This window comes from Amblyomma maculatum, chromosome 2 (genome assembly GCF_055883805.1).
Source record: "Amblyomma maculatum isolate TAMU_Amacu chromosome 2, ASM5588380v1, whole genome shotgun sequence".
In the NCBI taxonomy this organism is placed as follows: Eukaryota; Metazoa; Arthropoda; class Arachnida; order Ixodida; family Ixodidae; genus Amblyomma; species Amblyomma maculatum.
The window spans coordinates 69168616-69190238 of record NC_139345.1 but is presented as its reverse complement, the minus strand read 5'-3'; positions in this window follow the sequence as shown (position 1 = coordinate 69190238).

Below are 21623 nucleotides of genomic sequence, written 5' to 3'. Positions count from 1 at the left end.
TGGGAGCGTACGAGATATGCTTATGTGAGGTTTAAATTTCCGAAGCTACACGCGAGAAAGAAAGGCTAGCTACCGTGATGCAGGGCGGCGGAGTGATTTGGGTACCTATAAGGTTGTTTTGTCAGCTCCAGCATTATGCTGCACGCCGGGTGTTATTTCATTCGTCTCCATAGAAATGCTGTCACTGCGGCCGGATATCGATTCCGTGACCTTGCGCTTAGCTGCCGCGTTCCGTGTCCACTGCGCCACCGCAGAGGCTACGACGGGAGAAAATAGGAAGAAAGAGGACCACCACTGAAATACCATAAAATATTTAAGTCTACCGCAGCGCGTATTTCTTACTGCCGTCAAAGTAATTTACTCAAAATGGATCCAGCAAGGCATTACCTGAGCAAGAGAGAAACATTTGGAGTCCTTAAATGCATATTGATAACAGTAGCAATGTCATTCGCACTGTTGCATAGGCGAACATTTAACAACACTAACTTTACTTCAGTTCGCAACGAATTCACTGTACAACTCATGCGGCCGGGAAACGCGTATTTGGTCCCCAACGCTTCTTTCTGGTCTCATGCGACTGGCATGTGACATGCGACTATGCGACTGGTATCGACACTTCGCCCGCTCTATAGCTGTTGCCGAAGTACACGTCAGCGCAATGGTAAACGTCGGGTCAATATTTTTTTAAAGCAAGATTTTAGAGCTTTCTGTCAATTCTGCGCTCAAACCATGTTAATTGGTTCAATAATCCGCATTGAAACTGTAGGAGACAAGAGAGACGAATCAATTAGAAATATTTAGAGCACCGAAACAAAATTGAAATCCCCAAATTTTTGAAAATATTACTCCAGAGTGGAGTCCTTTCTTTTTTTATCGTATCATTTTGCCCTTTTAAACGCAAATATTCTAAGCTTCATTAGAGGTTCAGACTCTGATTCAAAGCTGCCTCATGTACAGTATTTATTATAAACATTTTTTTTTCTCTATTCTCATTCCTGTTTCGTTTTCGTGCCGCAAATACTGTTTGAGGTGTTGGCACCAGAAATATTGATAATAGTCAAATAAATATTTACTGTGTTTGCTTGTCACAGAAACGAAAAACAGCATGACTGAAAAAGAAAATATGGCAGGAGAGGCCCCGCTTCCATTTAAAACGCATAACAATGAAAAAGGACAGGGATACATGTAGCTGGCCAGACAGCGGTAATTTTATGTTACGGATACCTGAAAAGGAAAAGCACCCTGACAGGTGCAAAAAGAAAAATTCTAAAGAACATGGTAGCAAACAGGGTGGCAGGTGCTCGTTGAAAAGGCACACTGCCTGCTAGTTTTAATCGGTAGGAGGAAAAAATAAATATTGAAAACTGAGAAGAAATGAGGGGTAAATTTAGGAGGAGGCATCACGGCAGATTTCCCTGATGATGGGAACTCTCATCTTCGTACCGGGTTTGCTAAACGCGGATAGAGAGGCGCAAAGACTGAGCATGACTGTCAGCGCATATCGGTAACGTAACAGGTGGGCACAGCGACATTGGCTGCCTCTTCATATTATATGTTATCTTTCCTCGAAAGTTGCGAAATTAGATTGAAGAATACAGTCATTATATGTCAAAACTATGCAAGCAGTCGAAGCTTTCATTTCCGCTAGAAGAGTATATACATAAACGATATAACCACGTAGTAATATGTAAAGGTTAAAAAAAATGAGAAAAGAAACATAAACAAAAGGACAGAATGGGGGCGAAAAAGTTTTATAATAGCTGTAGGGAAACCACCACTCCGGCAGGGCATAAGCTTCTACTAATTGGGAAGCTTTCACATATGAAGATCTAATTTAAAGCCCCATTAGTCATTAGTCCTTATTTACCTTCTAGTACTTCTTTTTTTACTTTAAAATAAGCAGTCCACGCAAAATTTAAAATCAAGTCTAAGCCTAATCTGTGCATCTAAGCTGTGAGAACAATGAACGGTAGGCAGTGTGCACATAACGACCACCTGTTTGTCACAATGCAATTAGCAAAAGTGCGCGCCTCAACCAAACGTACATTTTCTTGTTCTTTAGGACCGGAACAGCAGGTAAGGGTTCCCAGGTGTTCATTATCAAAACAGACGCTAACGAAAAACAAAGTCGTGTATCTATGTTTACAATGGGCCTGCATGCGGATATCCTCCGTGCATTGTTTGCAAAGGGAAATTCCAATTAGACGAAAAAACTTTCTTGACCGCAAGCAACGAGTCCAGTTTCCCAATAAACTCCAAACACGAGGGGGCTGCGTAGAATACAAGAGGCTGGCTGCCGCCGCCGAGGCCACAATGCAGACGCCATTTCCAATGCCCCTTTCACATATTCGTCATGATGATTGGCAACTGTTTTCTTTTCGCAGCCCGGCAAGTAACACAACTCAACCTAAGGGCCTCTATAATTTACGGCTATATCTTTATCGGTATCTTGCTAGTACCGTCCGCGAATTCCAATCTGCGCCCCAGATCCTCTATAATCTATATCATATCGCTGTAGAGCCACAGGCCCAAATAATTGCGAGGCCAGTCTGCAGCTTGCCGCACCCGCATAACACCCGAACTCACACTGATCGATAGCGCCTAACCAACACCAGTTGACCGATTGTGCAACAGGCTATGGTCGATCAGGTACAGCTCAAGTATGGAACGGCAAATACCACTCGAATAACGACCTTCTTGTCCCGCCCCGGACAATGGTATCGACCTATTATCATGACGTCGTGGTTAACACAATTTCACGCAATCGCCTGCAGCGCCTGCAATTGTACGCTGAGGGATAGACAGCGACATCATGAGAACCGTCCGATACCATCAGCGTCCATCAGCGTCCACCGCTGTGTTGTTGAGTTGCACACGAGTATAGTCCACAACACTGACGGCACCACACTATCGCACGCGCCTTCTCTGTATATCTGAAGATTAATTGCGGACGTTCGAGGGACCGTGTGTGACCATGCGGGTCGTTGGCAACAAGAGTAGCGCCCCAAACAAAGTTATTGAACTTTCATGCGCATTTCACACTCACTCAGCTGCTGCTAACTGCCTCAATGGTGAACCATTCGCCACCCTTTTTCTCCCTGCGGTAGCGAATTCATTTTGATCCCCATAAAGAGCTTCATGTCACCCTTATTCTTTAACAAAAATGCGCATGCGCTTTCAGAGCATAGCAACTGACGAACAGCCACTTCTCGCATCCGTAATACCCTCGCGCAACCTTTTTCGCTTCATGTTCTTTCAGTAGGCCTACATGCCTCAGTCGTGGGAAATGCACCTGCCTGTGGCCGTACATAGGCATATAGACGGTGGGACTCCGCGGCCTTAAAGGTCGTGGGCCGTGTTATTTCTCTCTAGACGATTGCCTGCCAGACAAATTCGCTACAAGAAAGTACAGAGGTCATGCCACTCTCCGCCGCGGCTAAAAAACCACTCAACCGTTTTCTTTTTTTTTTTCTTTTATATGACGCTGTAGTAGTATACGCACGCGCGGAATGCTGCGATGAATGGACAAGGGCTGCTGCAAACACTCTGAGCATGCGCACTCTCATCCCGCTAGTACGCTATTCCTCTTACCGTTAGGGTCCCTCTATTCTAAATCTCAATAATGCTGCCAGAGACCACCGACCTACCGCTGTACAAGTTCCCGGCACGAGTCGGTTGGAGGATTAGGTTTCAGTGCCGATATTGCGATCGATGAGGATAGGAAACAGCATGCTCCTTGCATTTCTTCAGACAAAAGAACTTGTTCCGCACTTTGGAATACGCTGTGTGTGTGTGTGTGTGTGTGTGTGTGTGTGTGTGTGTGTGTGTGTGTGTGTGTGTGTGTGTGTGTGTGTGTGTGTGTGTGTGTGTGTGTGTGTGTGTGTGTGTGTGTGTGTGTGTGTGTGTGTGTGTGTGTGTGTGTGTGTGTGTGTGTGTGTGTGTGTGTGTGTGTGTGTGTGTGTGTGTGTGTGTGTGTGTGTGTGTGTGTGTGTGTGTGTGTGTGTGTGTGTGTGTGTGTGTGTGTGCGTGCGTGCGTGCGTGCGTGCGTGCGTGCGTGGGGGGGCGGTAACAGAACCACTATGTATGCTGCCCAACTTGCAATTGGTGACAGAGACGGGAAGCTTGATAAAACTGTACGAACGTGCCTGGGAGACTTATATAGGGTACTCATATCTAACTCGGGATTGAAAGGCTCTGGAAGCCTGGATTCCAATCACATCCTTCCATCTGAAGGCGAATCCCGAGTTGGTTGCGCGTGCCAGAAGCTCGGCAGGGGCTTCAATAGGAGAATGGTCACATCTGTCCTGCTAACCTTCACCTTCAACCTCAAAGTAAGTTGACTTCGTGTTCGCTAAAGATAAGCATAATAAACTACGCCAAACGTATGCTTTCGCACGCTACACAAGATTTATCCAAGCTAAATTTCAGTAATTTGTTAATTCTCGAAACCAGAAATGAACGCCAAAGACGTCCCTCTGCCCCGAGGAATCGGAAATCATTTCCAGGAACGCAGTTGAGCGTAAAGCTGCGACCTTTTATAGTAGTAGCACCGCTCAGTGCAAACGTTATTCAAAAGGATGTGTCTAACATGTGTCAGGGGTATAGCTCTGGCAGGTAGTAGCTGATAGGTAACATGGCGATCGAACGCTCATTCGTCAATGGGTTGTGTATGCGTAGCGATACCACACGATGCAATAAATTAGGAGGAGCTGTCAATTTGGGTTGCAATTTGAGGTTGAGGTATAGGATATGAATCAGACATCTAAATTACAGTTCGTGCGGAAAACCGAGCTACCGCTTTTGAAACCCGGCTCATTCTATAAAAGGCCTGGGAGTTAAGAAGATCATCTGCGCTTTTTCATTAGGGTGATGTAAAATCCTGCAAGAGTGTCATTGCCTTCCGGTGCCAAAAATTTTGAGCGACCACACATTCGTACGTCTGAATGTCTTTGAAAAGAGGATTCTCACAAGTCAGAAGATGTCAATTTTGCTTTTTAGAAACATCACCTCATGCATCTACACCTCAACCTTAAAGCGCACGCAGATAAAGCGTGAGTAAGGTCACAACTACCATAAAACAGTTAGCTATAAACATCAATGACATTAGTCGTGAATAATACTAAAAGGAAAATGGGTCTAATCCAAAGGTCGAAATCCCCAAAAACGTGTAGCGTTGCCTTTTTTTACGCATAGCCGTCACCAAATGAAACTTGGACAGACGGCTCCAAAAAAGAGCACAGATACTGCTAGACTTACCCTCCGACGTTTCGCAGGCTTAAATATATCGTGCAAGGACGCACCAAAACAAATTCACAGCTGTGTTGTCTACGAAGATTTTGTCATGCACGGAATTTCATCGACAAACCGAACGTGCTCACACGCATACAGAAACACGCGCGCACTCACAAATGCCTGCGTCTGGACCAGAACGCTAACTTCTGCCCCTTGTAGTTTCTTTTTCCTTTAATGTTAAGCGAATATGCATCGGTTTAGCGCATTGTCTACTCTTACTAGCCACCTCGATCGTTAGTTTGGACACCGTATGGTTTGTGCAATAGACTACAAAAATATCATCTTTTTTTTTTTTTGCATTGCAAATACTCCTTACAGCGTCACTGGTCGATTCTGGTTGGCCTGTATTGATTCGGTGCTAGCCTCCCTACGCCTCTCTATTACTCGTATGAATTACGCTCTCTCAGGACACGCTGTTCAAACACATTTACAATGACACACATCTCGGCTCCGGGCCGATCACCAACAATTTCCGGCCCATCCCAATTACTCACGTAAATGGGTAGTGCATTATCGACAAGCAACTTCTCAGAGAACACGTCCACTTTAGTTGTTCGCGATGCTTCACTGTTTGCATATTGATCGAGAAGTACGCCTCTACGTACGTACTAGGGTTTATCATATAGAAGCTGCACTTAAAGATTGAAATTTCCACTTGACGATTTTTTGTTTGCAGTGGCTCAGAGTGAGAATATCAAAAAGGAGTGTGCTTATTTTAGCGTAGAGAACAGCTCGGTAATATATTAAAATACTACTAAAATAACTGTATCGAATAGCAAACAGCTATCGTCTGCTTGCGAATACATTCATGACGCTTACAGTGCCTCTATACAGCTGACCAATATAAGCCTCAAGTTCACATTTCTTCCTTCGTGATACTGAAGATTAACTACTCCTTAAATGCATAAACTTAATAAGAAAGACTTCCATTTGTGCAATATAAGTCGCCCATATTTACATAACAGAATCCGTTGTTTTTGTGCGTGTGAATATTGAACTGTGTCTGCTGTTTTTGCCTTGTAATGCCTGCATGGGCCTTGTCAAGCTCTATTTTCACAGCTTTTAGCTCAGACAGCCGAACAGAACGTTCGGGCAATTGAATTTAATTGAATTGAATTGCATTTCAACTAGAGCATCTTACGTGAAACCTGCGCGTTCGATGCAATTTACATAACTAACAGTGCACGACTCTTTGTCAAATACTTTTTTTGCAAGCCTTTTTGCTTGTTCTTGAAAATTTCTAACTGCAGAAAAGCATTCCTATCAGCTGCTGAAACTAAAAAATACTTGCATACTTGCATAAATGGGCCGGGAAAGTTATCCTCACATTAGGAGAATATCCATAACTTAGTGTTAACATACAATTCATAATGAATGAGATGATTCGATTCTATTGAGCATTGGGAGAAACTATGCAGGTAATGACTGCGGTGGCGTGGAAGAAATTAGGTGTTTCCCTAATTCATTTGAATTTATAGGCGAATTAAACCTTCACTGCTGGCACGAATTAGGAGTGCACACGGTTTTAAGCATCAAGTTACACTCTTCGTTTGAGTTGTTCGCGGAGGCGTCAGTTCCTCTGCACTCAAATTTAGCCTGACAAAGGCAAAGCGAAAGAATTCGGCTGTAGATATTCACAACTGGAAGCCCACGGCATCTGCAAATGATGGTCCCGTTTCCTCAGCTAAAGTTGCGAGCAGGCGCGTGAGTTACGGCTGCTTCGATAAATTATTTCGTCGAACCATCCTTTATCATTTCGTACACGGATCCTTTATAACAAACGCGCAGTCGTCCAGAGGTTGCTATCATTTAGCTTTAATGACTCTGGTCTCGTCAACAACAGCTCAAGTTTATCAGATTTGGGCGCTAGTATTTCATAACACTATATGTTCTCAAGGCGTCTATACTAAAGTGGAACAAATGAATCAGAGGAAAGCGAGGAACGTTGCTTACACAAAGAAAAATAAAAAAAAAGAATTTTTTCTCTCGAAAAAGTAACCTTTATTGCAAAAAAAGAAATGCATCAAAGGAACTGGAGACGCAGCATACGACAACACACTACCGATACGCCATCTTCAGTCTCTTGCATCAGCCATGTCTCAGTAAACACAAAGAAACCGAAAACATAAAAGTGGGTTTCAGCGCTTCTTAGACGACAGTCTTCAATTCTAGGATTACGGCTGTGGCTAAACGACAGTTACTGTTTCTAACGTCATATTCATCAACGTCATATTTCCCAGTCATGTCCTCCAGAAATACAAATATACTCGGATTGGTAGTTTCCTGGTGTGGTGTTATTGTTCCGAAGCATTTCTGTGTAGCTATAATTGATGCATATGTACATGAATATCCCCTTTAACTCTGCCCCCAAGGACATGGCGGCGTAAAACGGGCATAAGCGATTAATTATCGCATTTTGTCACAGGCAACTGCTCCAAGCGAACGCCAGCCTAACATTGCCGGTGAGAGCTGCTGCCTCGAACTCCGTTACCGCCGCCAGCGGAGGTGACACCGCTGGCCTGGAAACCTACGGACGCCTGCGAACCACTCCTCAGATGCCAGCATCCTTTGGAGCGTGCGCGGCCAAGGTAAAACGGTTCTAAATGACTTGTCGTGTCCATGACAGACAATGCAAGAGATTCTAGGCGAGGCCTAGCAAAAACAGACTGGAAGCTCGCGGAAAGCGCACTAGAGGACGAAAAGAGACAGACCGATAGCCAGCAAAGTGAAAAATCGGACAGACTGACAGAGAGCGACGTAACGGTATCCTCGGTCACAATGCAAAAGAAGAAACAAAGACAAGGGAGAACAGATTTTCCAACGAAAGCGAAGGTGTCTTATGCGTCTGGGCTTCCATGTCTGCCCGCAGCAGCGAAGGACCGTAGGTCAAGGATCGAACAGAGGGGTGTCCTGGGCGTGGCTCAAGGAGAGTGGGAAAACTGACGAGGCGGTGGTATCCCGCCGGGCGGCGGACGTCGGCGCACAGGACCAAGGCCGTCGCACCTCCGAAAGGGTCGACCCCGATCCATGCTGCTTTGCCGGGGGGTGCCCGCATGCTCGAGACACACGGCGCCGCACGTGTGCTGATCACTCCATGGCCGCGTGACAGTACACCCCGAAGGCTTGGATACCGACCGAGCATTGATGTCGCCCCTAATTGTATGCAGCACTGCGGACTGTCAGCATACTGTCGGGCTGCTATGTGACGCTTCGGAATGAAGCTGTGTGATCAGCATCCGCTACTAACTGGATAGAGAGTGCTAGTTGATGACGGCGATTGAAAGAACTAATTTAAAGCTGTATGCACATAGCATCTGAGTGCGACGACTTTCCCAAACTTCTTTTTCACGTCAATCTGACCTTGCTCCACTCCTGGAGAAGCGTGATAGTCTTCTCGGCCACCAACACCGGCGTAATTTCTGCCGGACTCTATGCACGTAGCTCATGCCTTTATGGGTACCCTTGAGTGCGCGCTGAGCTACATCAGAGCACGCGCAGCTACTTTTTTTCTCTTTTCTTGTGCTTGCACAATGTTTTTGATTGGAAAGGTAGACCTGGGTGAAGCAAATTGTCGCAATGCCCCTTGGTAGTTCCTGCCTGTATTTGTAAGATCACATAGGGGTGTTCCTCCGAACTTTTGTTCTTCAACTCTCCGTGATCAGCAGCGGCAAACAAATTTTGGACAACTACCCCCAGGCCGTCTGATCTCAAAACTTTCTACACGTGATTGAATGCAATAACTGACGACAACTGTAACCTCTTTACCGACCCCTATCCTTGTAAGCTGTTACAAATGGGACATTCTAGGAGCTCTTTTTAGAGATAGGAAATGCCTCTTCGACCCCGCTGTCACCTAGCACAGAGTTAGAGGCAGCAGTAACGACAGTCAAGTTTTTGTAAATCAGCGGCAATAGAGGCCATTTGAGGTATTTCAGCAATCACTCCAGCTTTAGGGGGTGGTCGAGGGTTCGGTTCCCACTGCCGCTTGCCTCCTAAAAGGCCGATGCAATAGGGACAGGCGGTCTCCCGACTTAACGCTCGGCATTTCTAGGGTTTCGGTGGAGCCTCGAAGAGCCGGTTGGACGGTTGAAAGCCCACGATTGCCGTCAGTCACGAGAAGTGAGCCTCGTCAGTAGTACTGAACCTATACGCGCGCAATTGAAACACCAGATTTTGGTTTTCAACCACATGGGTACACGGTAACTCAAGTCAAGTCATCTTTATTTCAACATCGCAGAGATGTTAGGGGCGTAGCCAAAAAGCCTAACAAAGGCTTGACGAGGGGCTACGCACCTCGGACCACCTTTGTAGGCTGAGGTGGTCGAAACAGAGCTGAACTGAATTGAATTGCATTGATTTATTTTCGTGCAATACATACACGAAGAGATAGGCGTAAAAGCTGTTTTATGCGGCTTGACTAGACTCCCACCCCAATCAAGAGCTGAGCATCATCTACAATTTCAAATGATGTCAATGAAATAAACAATAAATACATGATTAAACTACATTCAATAAATAAAAAGTTCACACATAATAAAAACCATAAGAAATAGCAAATGCACACCCTAAAAGGCCGTGAGCGCAGCACGGTTTGCAGGACTTCCTCTATGCACACTTCCTTATAAAAGCCAGGTGCCGGGTGGGGACGCCTGTGCACACTTTTGTCTGTATAATTGTACAATGGTTAATAAGTTTAAGAGTGAAGAACAAGAGTTTATGTAGAGCTAAAATTCTCAGCACCACCATAATCATCATCCTGACTAACCCATTAATTAACCCAGCCCTGTGCAGAGTCCGCCTCTCAATTCCCGCAAACTTCTTGGTCTGATCCGCCCACCTAACTTTCTGCCTCCCACTGTGACGTTTTCCCTCTGTTGGAATCCATCCAGTTACCATTAGCGACCATCGACTATCTTCCCTTCACATGACATGACCGGCCCTTAACTATTTCTTGATTTTGATTAGAACGCCGCTAATGCGTTTGCTCTGTGACGCATTCCGTGCGCTTCCTCTCTCTTAATTCTACATATTTAATCTTTTTCTTTTGATATCTATGTGTGCCGTCGTCCATATAAGCTGAACCCTTAAATCATTAATGGCTTAACATAACCAAAGTTATTGAAAGACTCGCTACCTTAGACAGAGAAGTTAAAGTGGACTAATTTATAAATGAGATTTATAAAAGATTTATAAATGAGTAGAAAAATAGGGACATTCTTAGCAAAATTTTCGGAATTATGGCCATCCTTAAAATTCATAAATACTGCGATAAATAAAAGAGATTACAAGAGAGATAGCAATACTGAAGGCACTCTTCGCACTGGCGTCCAGTAGGAGGGGTCATGTCTACAGAAGGAAGCCATGCCTTGGACAAATATACCAATATACCAGTATATGCCTATATACCAATATACTCAGTCATGCAAAAATACATTCATGTCTCTCCTAAGCCCACCGCGACGGGGAACGGTAAGGAGGTGAAGCCGGAAACAGAGTGCAGTAGCGCGGACTTGCAGAAACGCAGTAACTCGTGAAAGCAGTGCATCGATGACTAACGAGAGGTGCACTGCACGGAACAAAGTCGAACGCGGAAGGCGGCAGACGCGGGGCTCGATCTGTGCCGCCACGCGGCAATGCCATTTGTTGCTGTCCATCGAGGAGTGACGGCTTGCACACCTGTCGCACTTTGTTTGCGTCGAAGAAGCCCAGCCGTTCTCCTGTCGAGACCACACGTGGCATCGGAGCAGCAACGCTCGCGTTGTTACGTGAGCGTTCCTCGCTGTTACAAGTGTCGTTCCATGCGCGCACGTGCTGTCATCCATACGAACGACACGCCTTTACGTGGTGATCCGCTAGTTCCTAGCGTGTTACGTTTGCTCACTATGCTTTCGTAATCTTTAGAGGCGGTTTTCAGTGAGTATTTTTTGTACTTTTGTCCTTTGTCGCGCAGGTAAAACTGGTCTTACTGTGGGAAGAAGAGTTGGCGTTGTGCTAGTTTTCCAGGCACGCCCTCGTGTCAAAAATGGAAATCGTGGCGCACATAGTAGGAATAATGCCGATTTGCATTAACGTAGCTAGCGTTTTCATCAATTTCGTGCGTAAAAATTTTGGCATTTTCGTGGGCTGCAGAATCTTCAAATTCGCTCGCTCAATATTGGTTTCTGGCTTTTTTCCGGGAGAAGACTAATATATATTTACGTAAACATTCAATGCGGAACGCGTTTGCATCTCATTGCAAGCCATGTGCATTTGCAGCTGCCTTCCTGCGAAAACTTGCAACTGGGTTAAGCTACCTTTCTTTTGATGGACTTAAACAGGACACAAAAGACATTCGAAAGGAGAAGAAAAAAAATATGGGCGACCCTTTCTCCGCCTTCAAAGGCATGATACTATAACGTAGGCTACTAGACCAGATGTAAATCCCCGCTTTAGCCATATCGAATGAAGCTATATGCGTGGCCTAGAGGTAACGTGAATGCAGGCTGATTTATAACACCCTCCCATGCAGGCCCGAGTTGGCAGCTCCTGCCAAATGCAACGTCAAGAAACTCTACGTCCAGTCAGAGCGCGACCATGTCAGCTGCCAGCTACAGCATAGAGTCTCTTACTCTTACCTAGAGGGAAGGCTGTGCTGCCGTCTATGGGCGTTTACATGAAGTTTCCAGACGGCCAGTGCAGAGAGTGCAGAACTACAGAGTGCAGAACTACAACTTTTGGCCAAAACTAATGCAAGGATAAACGTTGTTCTACCATAAATAATGTCCTAACATTCAATATTGTGACTATAAATTGCAAAAAGAGAGAGAAACAGCATGTCAGTGTGAAATTTATCCAATATAAGCGATAGCTCTTTCTCCTAGTGGCTTAGTTTTGAGCAGCACAAATACCAAAATTTCGCACTTAATAGGCAAACTTTGAAATGAAAAAAAACGTTATGAAAATATTTATGGTTGTGTAATCACTTAAGGAAGTTTTTAGTGGCATTTCGGGAAACAGAAACCATTTATTGACGACGTCTGCTTTTACGCCTTCGCTACTATGGCTTTCGCGGTCTATGTAAGCACCTTCAGATGATGATGATGACGAAAAAGAAACATTGCACTAACGCCACTCCACGTACCTGAGAAAAACCGACTGTCCCGCAACAAGTAGCACACCGGCCCATGATTCTTAGCGCGCCCATGGTGGCTGAAGTGCAGCGCCCTCAGCTTTCCCTCTAGTTAGTGTAAGGAACTCTATGAGCTACAGCCTTCCAGCACCATGCTCATAATTTCTTGCTCACAACGCCGGTACCGATGTCGCACTTTTCGTGAACTGGGCGTTTGACGTTATCGCGTTAAAATGGCACAACAGCAGTTTTGTCCGAGCACAGACTGAAATAATATAGATGCAAACTGCTTCAGGACATGGATTTACGTTGTAGCGAAATTGAATAAGAAAGCAAGGCTACGAGCTGTCGCTCCGTTGCATGTCGTTAGGTTCTCGCTTGTTCAGGCTCAGTTGTTTTGAAAAATGGTTGAGTCGCGGAGCCTTGATTGGGACCATTTGTTCAATTTCATTTATGCTCTGTTAATGTAAACCCTACGAAAATATCGTTACATACCCTAATCATAGCACCTAATATTTTTTAACAAAATCATGATTAGCCAGTTTATGAAAACAAAAGCAACACTTTAACTGTAGAGAGGCTCTCCTTAACCTGTATAGGCCAGAAAAAAAAAAAAAACACCTTTCAACTTCAACGCTCGCAAAATTGACCTAAGCGGGTAAAGCGTGTAGAATGTGAGTAAAGTGTGTGCGGGCGTCCGGTTTCAATTGTTGGCTGGTTAAAATAGAATCTCGAAGGCTGGAAGCAGTGAATACAGTGAACATGGACTATGCGGGACTTGCATTTACCGAATGCTGTGTCCAGCATCTCTTAGTACTCCGTACTCCACCAAAGAGCACGATATGTATACCATAAAAGGCTAGAAGGTCTGCATCTGGTTAAGTTTTATGTTGCCTATCTCAACACAGCGTACACAATCCGAGCGGTATGAGATCCGAGCTACCCAAATGGGGCTCGTATTGATACGATCTGGCGGGAAGTGAAAAATTAACGTGGCAGTTTAAATTGGTAGGTAATGTTGTCGACTGAAATACGTTTGTGGAATAGATTTGTCGACTTCGAAAGAAGGGAACCGCATGTTAACTAAGTTTACGTCTTCATATTGCCTATAAGCCTGAGGTCTATAATGCGTAAACCGCGCTCTGCTTGTTGAGGAGACTGCAGCCATTGCGTAACGGCGTAGAAAGGTTATATAAGTACCCTGTCCGTTCTGCATAGCGTTGCACTCATTACGTTGCACTGCGCTAATAACACGCTAAAAAAATTGTGATTCTCCGTCAAGGTAAGCTTTAACAGCACTAACCCGTGATTACATCTTCCTAAAATATATTTGTAACAGGGGTGGCTTTGGCTGCGGCTTAAAAATGAAATAGCATACAAGACTTTCGAACGAAGTTTCATTTCGAAGACAGTCGCCGCTGCATGTGACGCGTAATGTCTGAGGAAAGGCCTTCGACATCTCGAGATATCAACATAGAAAAAAATAGGCCGCCCGTCTAATGAGTGTTTTCTCTGCCTTTCCGTTATTCCATTTCCTCTCTCTCTCTCTCTCTCTCTCTGGAAGTGTCAAAGGAAGCCACGACTGAGAGCTGAGCAACAACAGCCGCCTTCGTAATTTCTCTTTAATATGAAATGACAGCTTATCAATTCAAAAAAGCAAAAAACAAGCAAAGTCGCACCGGTGTATCGTAATGACTTAGGGAGAGACCTCGAGTTCCTGCAAGGTCGCCTTCTTTCTTTTTCGTGTATGGCTTTCCGCAGCGCGGATAGTTCAAATGGGGTCCAATTTCAAAGTCATTTGCTGCCTCGCGACCGTAATACGCGCGCACAGAATGCATACAAAATAATGGAATCCTTCCCACATCCGAGTGCTCTTCCAGCAAAGCTCCCTCGAATCCTACACGGTGCTTAGCCACTGAAGCACGTGGTACTAATGTTTTATATATATTTTTTATTTCATAAGAACAAAAATAAACGCCTTCGGAGTTATATCGCAGCAGAGCACTGGGCAAAATGAAAGTCCCAACATAAGAGCGCTGGAAATGACGTTTCTGTTAATGCCTTAACGCAGGTATAAGTAAAGAGCGGCGCAAGTGGTGGAGGACGGTTTACGGAGTAAAGCATCGGGAAGAAGGAAAGATAAGAGAAAGAAAGGCCGGGAACGAAACGGATAAGTATGTGAGCAGATTCACGAATGGGGTTTCCTCCTCTGACCACCGTCACGCAGCCGCAGCCATAGCCAAATCGACTAGCACCGGACTCTTCGCATCGTGCGCCTAGCAGTCTTTCACGGAATTCGCTCGGACATCGTCGACGCGTATTTGGCTCTCGGCGGAGGCAGACGCAAGGCGACGGGCGACGGTCGTTAGCACACCGCCGCCAACCATTAGTGCGGACGGCGACCATGCACGCGCGCTACGGGCAGCCAAGCGAGAGAGTGAGCAGCAGCAGAAGCTGTCCCACTGTTGATCCGCGCTAGGCGTGAAAGGTCGAACCACAGCAACTCACCTACGCAGAGGGGGAAGGGGAGGTTGGGGTGTGTGTGTGTGGGGAGGGGGGGGGGGGGAGGTGAGAGAGCGGACTTACTGAAGTACATAGCCACGTGCCCGTTCACAAGCTTCGAAACCGATCGTGCGACCGACTGCGGAGACGACGTTTCCGCATTGCGTCGGCGTCTGGTCGTCCGCGGCTCGCGCTTTTCGGACGCCATCGTGAAGAGCGCGTTCTTCCGCCCGGCACCGCGACCGCGTCCGAGCAGGAGAGGCCGCGGCGAAAGCGGACGTTTTAAAGTCCGGTCTCTTGTCGGTGCGTCCTTTCCTCCGTCTTTTGCTGTGTTTCTTCTCTGTTTCGGGCGTGCGCTGTTCGCGCGTGCAAAAGCGTCATCCCACCACGCGGATGGATAGCGCTGCCCGACTTTTTTCTTGCTGCTGTTTGCTTGTTTTTTAGCTTTCGGCCTATTTGGAGAGCTGTGGAATGCGCTCAGTCTCTCACTCAGGCACTTGGGAGTGACGGTTTCATTAGCGCCCTGATCGAAACAGGCAGGCGCGACCAGAATGCAGCGATCCGGGCGCGAAGAAAAAAAATGAGGGAAATGGGAGATAAGATATAAGACACGATGAACTACCGTTACGCTCCCTCGGTATTTGGTCCGCCATTGATAGTAGCATGCCGGTGAAAAAAAATAAACGATCAAATGACGCGTGTACCTCAAACGGCAGTTTGGCTTTCTTTGTTTGGGTTGACCACTGAAATCATTGCGCAACAAGCTGCGAAATGCACGGGCCTCACAAATAAAACTTCGATGTGTTCTTTATCCGATACCACATGTATGACGCCGAGATTTATCCTTAGAAAGCTGCACCTACCTGAAGCCACTTAGCCGCGTCTGGCTGATTAAAAGATGCCGGCGACTGAAACATGGCTTTCACGATGCATGCGTTGCACTGAACGCTCCTTATATGCGCGGTACTGCCAACGTGCTGCTTGTCCTCTTGCTCTCTGCAAAGTGGCAGTTCGAAACACGCAAAGCCGTAATCTAGTAAACCTTCAACTTTACGCCTCACTAGCCGCGTTTACATGAATGCGACGGTAGCGCGTCGTATTTCCTAGCGCATCTAGATAAGGCGATGTGATATCGTTTACATGTGCCACGTCAAGTCAGAGGCGCCGCGTCGCATTTTTTAGTGGTTGGTTTGTTTGGTTTGTGGAGTTTAACGTCCCAAAGCAACTCGGGCTATGAGAGACGCCGTAGTGGAGGACTCCGGAAATTTCGACCACCTGGGGTTCTTTTAGTGAGAGCAAAAGTGATCACACTCTTCTGATTGCGTTCCCAAGGCGCTTCCCGCTGAAGCGGACGGCATCTCTTGTCGGTCTTGCTATACCTGCGTTATATTTCCTAGAATATACCTGCGGCATGCATCCCACAGCATCATTTCGTTTATCCATTTTTATTATTTTAGCGGCGTCACCATGTCCTACAACTACAGTGTTGCCCTCGGGTTCGACAGCCTGCAGCGAAGCGTCCTACCGGACGTGCTGCGGGGCATACTGGCAATGAATAGATTTTAAAACAAAGAGTGGATTTTTAAATGCATTTTAATACAGTGCAAGCTCAAACAAGTGTGTCCAGAGCGCTTGAACCATGTCCGGCTGTGTGAAGGAAGCTAAGAGTTAAAACAATATATGCTTTAAAACCATTTTCTCTTAGACCAACAGTTCATCGCTTCAGAGCCCTACACAAGTGTGCCGAAGTAAAGTATCTGCCTGTCCATCGAGACAAGCGTACTGCTTCACAAAGTAGCGTTCCGTTTGGCGTACACCAGCCGTAAAGGCAGACGTGCCGGGTTGCGATTAGCCAGATAGCAAGTAATATCGGGATGCGCGTAGCAAAAGTTTGCAGCCACAAAGGCGGTTAGAAGCACTGTGGAGGTTACGAGATGCACTTACGCCAGCCGGAACGCTGTGGCCAAATTCGTTCATTTTCTGTTGGATAACTTGAAAATGCGCTACCGTCTTGAATCGATTAGCTGACCGATGTTAATATTGCTTATGATTGCGAGAAATCCCGTTATTTCCTCGCGAGATAGAGAACACGTCCAGCGCACGTCCCGTCCTCCGACATCCTGCGTGCTATCTGCCCGTCGGCCTCCATGGGAATGAGCAGGCCGATGTTGAAGCGAAAAGCGCACTCATCAATGGCTTCCAAACAGCTGTGCCTTTTTCAAGAGCGGATACGACGTGTCTTCTAAAGAGTTATATGAATATTGCTACAGCAGCTTACTGGGCTCAACCAGACGCCCGACACATCCGTCTAAGAAGGCTTGATCGAACATTTAAATTTTATGTTCCGCGTGATATTCCGCGTCATCAGACATGCTTGATACATCGACTTCGTTTAAACGTGGCTTTCACGCGCAAATACTTACATTTAATTGGACAGCTGGACTCACCGGAATGTTTAACTTGTGGCATCCCAGAGACTGTGGACCATGTATTATTGGTGTGCCCAGAGTATGCGAACGAAAGAAATGTGCTAGCTGCTTCCTTGAAGCGTTTAGACAAGAGGCCTCTGTCGGAGGAACTGCTGCTGGGCGCTTGGCAGGACAAGGGGAAGGGCGTCCAGGCAGTGCGCGCTCTTTGCCGTTATTTGAGCGCCAGCGGACTTGATTCACGTTTGTAAAGCAAGCTGCTGTGTCTGTATATATATTTCATATGCCTTCTCCCACATCGTCACCCATCATGACCTTCTTTCTTCTCTCCTTCCCCTTCCCCAGTGCAGAGTAGCAGGCCAGATTTGAATTATTCGGGCCAACCTCTCTGCCTTTTCCTTTCAATAAATCCATCTATCTATGTACGCCGCCAGTGCAGACTGGATTTCACCGAAAGTGAGCACTGGCGTGCCTTCCCACCATTCGCAATACGATGCGCCACTCTGTTTACATGCACCGCGGAAGTCGACTTCCCCCCTCTCGATCCACCCCAGTCCGGTAAATTAGTGCGAGGCGCTTTCCTGGCGCATTGTGCCGGTTTACATGAGGGCGGTACGCCAGAAAGTTAATACGATGCGCTCTTGTCGCATTCATGTAAACGCAGCTGCTGTTAGTATGGCACAGTGTAAAGTGCGGCAGGACATAAGCGCTGTGAGGCCATAACTTCATGTTATCAAGCATGCCGAAGTCTACGAGCTTTCTGTATCTTCAGGGATCCAGTAAAAACTTCAGCCTGACACCACATATTCGTCAGGCGGCGACAGAAACGGTAACGAGTTGTCGTAGACGCACTGAGGGCCAACGGCAGCAAGTTCCTTCCGGAACGCTAATCCCCTTCTAGAGGAGAGCAGACGGAGCCCTAAACCACTCGTCAATCCTGTCAAGCCCCACACGCATTACGTAGCCTAGTGTCTCAGATGCAACTATTGTACGTGATTAATACCTGAACAGGAAGAAAGTGCGTGGGAATTCACTATACTAAGTCTATGAGTGCCGAGATGTCTGAGACGATGCACTATCGCTCGTAGGCATGGGAGAGTTCAGTTGCTAGCTTCAAACAAATAATATTGTTACGTACTCAGTACGTAACGGGGGTGCTTATTGGTAGTCTAAAGCGCTGCGAGTCACGCAAGGAACACCAGCACACACCACTGTGTCTTCCGTTTCTTCCTCTTCTCTCCAGCCTCTTCTTCCTTTCCTAAGTTGCAGAAAGAAAAAATAAAAAGGCCCATCGCTGAAGTTTCGCGTCGTTTGAGTGGCGTAAACACTGTGGTGCGGTACCCAACAGGGAACCGCAAATGCAGTCCTCTATCTGTATGGCCATAGTGACCTTTCTTGCGAATTGTTCGTTATAGCTTCTTCGCGAACCCGACGTTTTTTTATTTTTTTTTTTTTACAATGATATAGCTCATTACTGCTGCCACATGCCATGTCATGCTTTGTCTCCCTACCACAGCGAAATCAAATTACGACGGCGTCCCGCCTCTGCCTTTCGCTTGAGGCAAAGTCTTCTTTGTAAGTCAGCAGGACAGCCTCGGGCACCGTGTCAGATCTGCACCTTGCATCATGGGCCAAATGCGCATCTGTTCCCTGGATAGCCGAAATAATAAAAAGAACGACGAATAAATTGGGCTAACTTTATGTCTGCATAAGTGAAAGCACTGACCTGCTGTTAGTTATATTGCTCATTTGAGAAGAGCACGTCCGTGCTACTAAGTATGACGTGCACGGTTTCTATAAATATTCTTTCCCCCATTTCTTTATTCTTTATACCGCCACCACTGAGCTGTTCAAGAGTTCAAGAATTTTGCTTTATGCAAACAATACTATTTAATACATGAATTAGCAAAGCGCATATCAACATGTCTTGCACGAATGTGGTTTAGCCACTCAAAATCAGATAGAAATGCTGTCCTGGATTTTATCTCAGTTGCTTTGTGTAGCACCTTTCGCGTTTTTGATGCGGTTATAGCTAAGGATCGCTTTAAACCAGTTGCGACCTTAATTTTCTTTGATGTTGCCTTACATTACGCCTCATCTTAAGTAAAACTCTCTTGGTTAGCCTTACGTTCTGCTTGAGTTGAGGACAACCCAGAGGGTATGGAACGAGAAATGGTAGGGGTAACATTAAGAGATAGAAAGCGTGTAAAGTGGGTCAGAGAAATAACTTAAGTTACCGACATTCTAGTGGAAATTAAGAAGACGAAATGGGCATGGGCAGGACACGTAGTGCGAAGAGAGGATAACCGATGGTCGCTTAGGGTAACGAACTGGATTCCAAGAGAAGGAAAGCGTAGCAGGGGGCGGCAGAAAGTTAGGTGGGCGGATGAAGTTAAGAAGTTCGCAGGAGTCAAGTGGATGCAGCTAGCACAGAACCGGATTAATTGGAGAAATATGGGAGAGGCCTTCGCCCTGCAGTGGATATAATCAGGCTGATGATGATGATGATGACGACATTACACCTTCAGTTTGCGCCGGAAAATGTTATACAACTACATCCCATGTCTCAAATCAGCCTCGGCGTCCTTCTAGAGGCAAATCAGTTAGTAACTTCATTTATTTTACGTATCGGCCATAATGCCTAGAGTGTTATGAAGGAAGCTATAGTATGTAGTGATTGATCATTGTGAAAGCACTAACCTAGAGGCTACTACTTCGAGCGAAATTTTGTCTCGCTTGTGGAGAAGCTGTGATTGCTCAACATATGCATAAAAACGCTGCATAGCAGCAGCTGCATAACAACAGTTGCATAGCACTGCATTGCAGAAACAGCGAAAAGTAAATCGATCAATAAAAGAAGATATCTTTTTTTGTGACAAATATGTGCATCATTCTAGTCAACTACTCACTGCCAGATGACACAAGAGCAAAACCTTTGCAACGCCGCTTTCACACGATATTAGGATTTCAAGCAAAATTCTCGGCGTTTATTTTTTTTTTTCAGATTCATATTATTTTAGTCTTTATCTATTAGTCTATTTCGGCTATAACACAATACTGAGCGAGTAGCCTAGCCTTGCCTGTTATCTAAGCTGCGCGGCGTCGAGAATAAAAATTAATAATATCAATATGGTCGAATAATTCGATCTAGAAAAGAATCGGTGCGAAATTACGCCTTTGTAGTAGATTTGAGAAGCAGCTTTCTCGAAAAACATGGCTTGTCTCCCCTTTGCGCTCCAAAATCAAAATAAACGGGAACTAAATGTTCGCCGCTTGAAAATGGGATGTTTTTCGACACCACCATTTCGAGTCGCGTTCTTGTTGGAAACGTAAACATTTGCTCGTTTCTAGCTGAGGACATTGGCGGACTTTTTTTCCCCGTGAAAGGCGGCTATACTCTATTTCTGTATGCATAGAAAGTGGCGTTGCAAAGAAAAAGTAATAATAGCAAACCGGAAGTTGTCAGCAGCCCCCTTCAAAGATCGTCTGGCGGCGAAATAAAAAATTCAATTTCAAATTTCCATGAGACGAAGGCGGTGCCTTTCTGCCCGAGTAAGCAACTGAAGCATGTTTCGTGCATGCATATTTGGCACCAAATAAAAATAGGAAGTAGGCCTGCAATATAAGATGTTTATTTTTTTTTTTCAGTACTACTCTTTGATCCGGAAGTAGGCCTGCATTACAACAAGGGTTTTTATTTTATTTTATTTTATTTTTTCAGTTTTCTTCTTAGTTTCAGCGTCAAACCCGCATGAAATACCTGACAATAACGCCTCAATAGTGTCCAAGGTGTACGTGCCACAAAACTACCGCACCCAGACACACGCCCGTGTCTGTGTAAACGACACTTGACAGGGGCTAGACAGGACATATTACAATAACCACATCTATTGATCCCAGACAAAACTCAGACACAAGAGAAAGAAAAAAAAAAATATGCATGTCTCTAATTCCATTGGAATCTGCTCCAAATGTAGAGCAAAGTGGCAAGTTAGTTTTATAACTGTCTAGTATTGCGATGCGCACACAAAATGAATAACTGAAAATGTAGTATTCTGGATGGTCTTTCATTCTAGGAGCTCCCAGAGAATATGCACATTGTCCACCGGACGAATATGGACCCTCATCATATGGACGGGAATACGGACCCTCATCCAGAATATTTAACAAACGCTATCGAAGCTATTAAAAACAGGGCCTACAGATGCATTCACTCCTGATACTCGTACGACGTGAGCCTATTATCCCTAAAATTGCAATAAGGTCTACCCAATCTTCCTACTGGCCGTCGTATA